At 41.1% G+C, this 6,429-nt stretch overlaps 1 pseudogene; it reads right to left on the bottom strand.

Annotated features, from left to right (window-relative positions):
- Nucleotides 1-4,657: 4,657 nt before the first annotated feature.
- On the bottom strand, nucleotides 4,658-5,123 carry LOC136320715 (large ribosomal subunit protein uL23 pseudogene; annotated as a pseudogene).
- Nucleotides 5,124-6,429: the final 1,306 nt, after the last annotated feature.

Here is a 6,429-nt window from a genome sequence, read left to right as displayed (position 1 = left end):
CCTTGACAGGGGATAAGACAGTTGTTAATGTTGGTTTTGGGGTCATGTTGGCCAGGGCTTGAATTCTGGCTCCACAGTTTGATCTTAGGCTATTGTTTTTAAGTCTTCATTCTTCTTCTTGATAAAAAGGGAATTTATTCTTATCCTGTAGGACTGATAGGATTAAATGACTCAATGTATGGTATGTACATTGAACACCATAAAATTCTTTACCCGTGTAAGTTAAAATGATAGCATATCAGCAATCCTCTTTCTTTAACCTAATATTCAGTCTTCAAAAATGTTAGTAGTAGTAACTATTGTTATTACTATTAATCAGTATGACCTTGAGGAGATTACTTCAGAGGGTCTCAGTTTCACCGTCCATAAAGTGGACAGGTTAAGATTTTGCCTTCCTCATAGCATTGTGATAAGGTTTAAATGAGATAACGTTTGTGAAATCACTTTCAATATTACAAAATATGAAGAAATCATGATAACTTTTAAAAAGTGTTTGTACAAACTGAGATTCTCGCCCTGGCCGGATGGCTGGGTGGTTTGAGCATCATGCTGAAACACAGAGGATGCCAGTTTGACTCCCCGTCAGGGCACGTACAGGAACAGCTCGATATTCTGGTCTATTTCCCTCTCTCTCTCCCTTCATCTCTCACTAAATTTAATTAAAAAAACAACAAAAAAACAAAACAAACCCCAAAACAACAAAACAACTGAGACTGCCATGCACGTAATGTTAACTATTCTGGGAAAGTTAGAGGATATGTCTGCACAGTAGGAGTCTTGGGAAGGGAATTGAGCCACACGGAGCTTGGCCTTTGGGATTCAGACAGAAGATCAGGGTTGAAGCCCACGTAGATTTGGCATCACTCTGGCATCATAGAGAACAGAAGAGCCATAAAGCCCATGGCTCCTGCCAAGGGCTAGCTCATTTTATGATTGAAGAAACATATCAGCTAGCTGCGTAGGAATAACTACCACCTATCTAATACCGCACGCCAGCCTCTGCTCAGTTTCCCTACATGCATGAACACATTTCATCCTTTGTGAGGATTGCAATTTTTCATAGGTGAGGAAATTATTATCCTAATTTTTATTATCCCAGTTTTTCATAGGTGAGTAAACAGAGACACAAGAGGGGTTAAATGACATGTCCAAGTCACACAGGCATAATCATAAAATAAAGTCAAGGAACAACAATTGTGGAAAACATTTATGGCAATGAGTACATTCAAGATCATAACAAATTACAACAAATAACAGCGTATTTTATCTAGAGCTTTTTTGTGCTTGTCTACCCTTCACTTGTAACAGAATCCTTTTAACTAGAGCATAAACATTCCCCATAGAAAATGTCTCATGGCTTATCCTGGGGACAGATTACCCATAAGTTTTGGTTCTTGACCTTATGTTTATCCCAGACACTTTGGGTGGCCTTGGGTGGGAAAAATAACTTCCCTGTGGCTATAGTTTCTCCACCTATAACATGGGTCTAATAATGCCCCTTTGGTAAGCATGTTGTGGTGTCTAATTACCATAAAGTCATTTTGTGTGTGCCTCTCATGCAGACTGGAAACCCAAAGGGCCACCCACAGTTCAGTTCTGTGGTAAAAATCTTGGCTTCTCTGGACGGAGACAAGAGTATTGCTTCTTGGTGGGCTTCCAAGCCCTCTTTCTATCCGCTCTTTGCATAGATAGGGCAGTGCTTGGTCTCTTTCTTCATGTGAAGCATTGCTTGGAGTGAGTTACCATAAATATCCTGTGGTCAAGGTGTAAGTGATACCATTTATTACAAAGTTTCTTGGGAAACATTTTCAACTAATGGGGACTATTAAGGCGGTGATGATGTCACTTGATATGCTCATGATCCGATAGGGAGAATACTGTTCCATGTACGAAAAGCTTACAAAAGATTGACTTGCTTTCAGGGCAGAGATAGTGGCTCCTGTGGATTTCAGAGCCCCCTGCCCCCACCTCGCCACCACCACCAAGTGTGGTCCACAGTCTAGCAGCATGGGTATCACTCAGGAGCTTGTCAGAAATGCAGACTCTCAGGTATTCCTCCGGGACCACTGCATCAGATTCTGTACTCTAGCAACATGGTTGGAAGGTCCATTCGAGATTGGCAAGCACTACCCTGCTTGGAGCTGTGACGGTGATGACGATGCATGTGGCAGAACCAGGAATTCAGTTGTGGTTCATCAGACTCCAAAGCCCGCGTGCTCTCTGCTGCTCTGCCACCTCTCAGGTGATGCAGATAAGATTTTGATTTATTGCTGAAATGCAATCTGACCTTCTGGTAAGAAGTCTGACTGTGGCTACTATAGTGGGGTATATACTCCTTAGTTCCGGAAACTTCTGGATAGAAGTAGCTTTTATCACAATATTTGTAATCTTGTCATATTTTCATTTCCTGCCTTTATTTTTCTAACATGTTCAAGACATTGCCTTACTAAATAAAGAAAGTGAGAGAAAAATTGGGGTGGGGGAATAAGGTAGTAGAGAAAGAAAAAAAAAAGAAAAAAGAGAAAGGAAAGAAAAAGCAAGCATTTGAGGAAACTCAATGTTTATTTTAAGACAACAGTTATCCATCCTGGTTGTTGAGTAAACAAGTTTTTTTGTAAACCCTCAGGGGCTGACGTTTCATTTAAAAAAAATTTTTTTTTACAATAGAAATTACTTTCTGAAGTAATTGAGCAGTATCAGTTAAAAATAAGTATTCCAAAACAAAGTATTCTTAACTTTTTATTTCCCTTTGAATTTATTTATTTTTATAGACTAATAAAACGACCAAGGCAGAATGAGGTACCCTATAAATCTTTATATCTTTCTGACTTGGTTTGATAGCCATTCTCACGAGGCTGCACATAATTATTACATTTATTTCTTTTTAAGATAACTTGTACTATAGCCGGAATGATCTTTGGGGGGAAAAATGCACATTTGAACTCCTGATGAATGGCTTTATCAAGGCCTTTGATTATCAATGGTCATTATCGTAAAAAAGACAACCAACCAGGTATTATGTCCTGCCCACTGGAAGTACACAATACCACCTAGGAAATATTCTAACTGAAGGATAGAAGCTGAATTTCATCAAGATGCTGTATTTAATTACCATTGTACAGGCAGTATATAGGTCACTTAACTGTCACTTGGGCCTTTGGAATTGTGGCTCTTGCGCCTCTCTGTCTTGGAAGCCAGCTGCCATTCTTCAAGAAACTCAAGTCATATGGAGAAGCTACATATAGGCCCTCTATTGACAGTTCTGGCTGAGCTCCCGGCTGATGATTGTCTTCAGCTGTCAGTGTGTGAGTGGACCATTCTGAACGTCCAGCTGATACATGACTGTATGAGAGACCCCAAATGAGAACCACCCAGCCAATCCCAGTCAACCCACAGAGCCAAGAGGGTCAATTACAAGTGTTTGCAGCACTAAGTTTTTTTTGTTTTTTTTTGTGACCCCGACGTGATATGAACACTGCAACACTAATTTTTTTTTTTTTTTGTATTTTTCTGAAGCTGGAAATTGGAAGAGACAGTCAGACAGACTCCCGCATGCGCCCGACCGGGATCCACCCGGCACACCCACCAGGGGCGATGCTCTGCCCACCAGGGGGCGATGCTCTGCCCATCTGGGGCATTGCTCTGTTGCAACCAGAGCCACTCTAGCGCCTGGGGCAGAGGCCAAGGAGCCATCCCCAGCGCCCGGGCCAACTTTGCTCCAATGGAGCCTTGGCTGTGGGAGGGGAAGAGAGAGACAGAGAGGAAGGAGTGGGGGGTGGAGAAGCAAATGGGCGCTTCTCCTATGTGCCCTGGCCGGGAATCGAACCGGGTCCCCCACACGCCAGGCCGACGTTCTACCGCTGAGCCAACTGGCCAGGGCCTGCAGCACTAAGTTTTGAGATGATTTGTTAAGTAGTGTCTTAAACTGAATGTGCCCCTCCCCTACATAATTTATATGTTGAAGCCGTAACTCCCAAGGTGATGGTATAAGAGATGACGTGCATGGGTGGTAATTAGGCGGGACCCCATGATGGAATCAGTGTCCTTATAAGAAGAGGCAAAGAGACCATGTTCCTCTCTCTCCACCAAATGAAAATGCAACAAGAAGGTGGCTGCCTGAAAGCCAGGAGCCAAATCTGCTGGCACCTCGTTCTTGGACTTCCCAACCTCAAGAACGGTGAAAAATAAACGTCTGTTGTTGAAGCCACCAAGTCTGTGGCATTAGGTTATAGCAGCTCGAGCTGAGAATACAACAAGTAGCAAACAAAGGTCTGTAGTGCCCCACTGGCCATGGAAGGGGAGGCATCCTGAGGACCCCAGCTTTGGGCCTGGGAAGGTTTGTGGACGATGGTGCTGGTCACTGAATTAGGATGCCTAGGAGAAGAAGCAGTTTGGGGATGAGAGAGCAGGAAGAAGTAATTTAAACATTTTTTTTAAGGATTATCCTAATAAGATTTATTAATTTTGGAAAATTTGGAACATACAAAAGAAGTGAAAAGAAGGTAATAAAAAAAAATGCTTGTAATCCTATTACACAGAGTTCACCACTCTCGTTATTTGTCACACCTCCCTCCTGTATTGTTTGCTTTTTTTTTTGGTCTGATATTTTACAATGAAAAAAAAAATTTATATTTAGAATTAGCCAGCTGAACTCAGTTTAGATAATCCCAGTTTTGTTGGCAACATCCAAAACATCCTAGCTGGGAGCCAGTCAAATACATGACTTCTCTCCATCAGGCCTGATCAGGGTGTTGACCTTGGCCACGTCAATGTCATAGAGCTTCTTCACAGCCTGTGTGATCTGATGCTTGTTGCCCTTGACATCTGCAGTGAACACAAGTGTAGGGTTGTCTTCTATCATCTTCATGGCTGGCTCAGTGGTCCAGGGGAACTTGATGATGTCACAGTGGTCAAGCTTGTTTCTCCCAGGAGTGCTCTTAGGATATTTGGGCTGCCTTCGGAGCCCCAGTGTCTTAGACATCAGAGTGAGTTACATGTGGATCTTCTTATTTTTATGGCTGTGGACACCTTTCAGAATTGCTTTCTTTGTCTTTAAAACCCTTCTTGGCTTCAGCTTTGTGAGGGGCAAGGGCTTCCTTCTTCACTTTTCGTGTCATCTTCATGAAAGATGTTCTTTGTTTTTCTGTTTTTTTTTTTTAATCATGGGGGCAATTTCCCAAAAACTATCTGAAAGCATCCTAATCTGGCAAACTTTGTGGAGAGGACTGTTTAACCCAAATCTTGGACCAAAAATATCCAGCGTGAACTTCTAATGGCAACCTGAGTCCCTTCTGTATAATTCCAAATAAAAGTAAATGAAATAAATGTTGCTGTTGGGAATTACTTGTTTTGGAAAAACAGCTTGTTGTTTTCAGCAAGGCTGAATCTTCAGGGAAATCCTAGACATTCATCCCTGTGACAGAATTCCTGGCCTGTGACTCAGTTCCAGATGAGACTTTGCTTTTAGTGCTTGGAAGAAACAAAAATTCACAAATAATTATTTATTTATGCAGTCTAAGTGGAAAAAGTAAGGTGACACTGGAGACATTCGGGGAAATTATGTGAATCTCTGGTTGTGCTGTAATCTACTTATTCATTTATTTTTCAAGAAGTATTTATTGAAAAACTACCATGTACAGGTTCTTAGGTTCTCAGAGACCCTCTGGTTAGCAAACAGTCATTAATTCTCTAATTCATCCAGTGAGGGAGACAAATCACTAAGCAAATAACTTCACAAATAGATACATAAATACTACGGCAAAATGTTCATCAATGAGTAGCAATTCAGTGCTGACTTTGTCCTCATCCTTGTGCTGCGCCGTGTGATCTACAACGAGGGCCAAGGTGGCACTTATTCTCAGCACCATTACCACCTACTGGGGAAGTGTGTGTTCCCCAAAGTGATGGGAGACTGTAAGTGCTCATCTGGGCAGTGCAGACTTGTTATTGTGGGAGATCATGAACAGAGGACATCAGTGTTGGAGCAAACAACTTTCTTAATTAGGAAAAATCATACATAATAAATATATAAGATGGTAGAACACTTAATATAATACATAACAGTAAGTCTACTTCCTACCCCAAATGCTAAGCATGACAGATGTTAACAGTATCTTGTGTGTTCTAGAAATTTTTCATGCATTCTTCAAACTATATATACACTATATAACCATTTTAATTCATAATTTCCATTGCTTCTGTTAGCCACAGAAGATACTAAAAAATTGCAAAGCTAGTATTTGTACAGATTTAGAACATGCAAACAATATAAAAATGAAAATCAATGCTTCTTCTCAGAAGTTAACTATTGTTGATTTTTCATTGCGTATCTTTCTTGAAGAAAACGTATCAGTATGCCATCATAGGAATAGAAAAGAAGACTCTTGGCTTACCGACTCTATTCAAGAAATAAAACTTTCTTAGTTGGTG

The sequence above is a fragment of the Saccopteryx bilineata genome, chromosome 1 (assembly GCF_036850765.1).
Source record: "Saccopteryx bilineata isolate mSacBil1 chromosome 1, mSacBil1_pri_phased_curated, whole genome shotgun sequence".
NCBI lineage: Eukaryota > Metazoa > Chordata > Mammalia > Chiroptera > Emballonuridae > Saccopteryx > Saccopteryx bilineata.
Note: the sequence above shows the minus strand (reverse complement) of the source record. Positions and strands in the feature narration are given on the sequence as shown.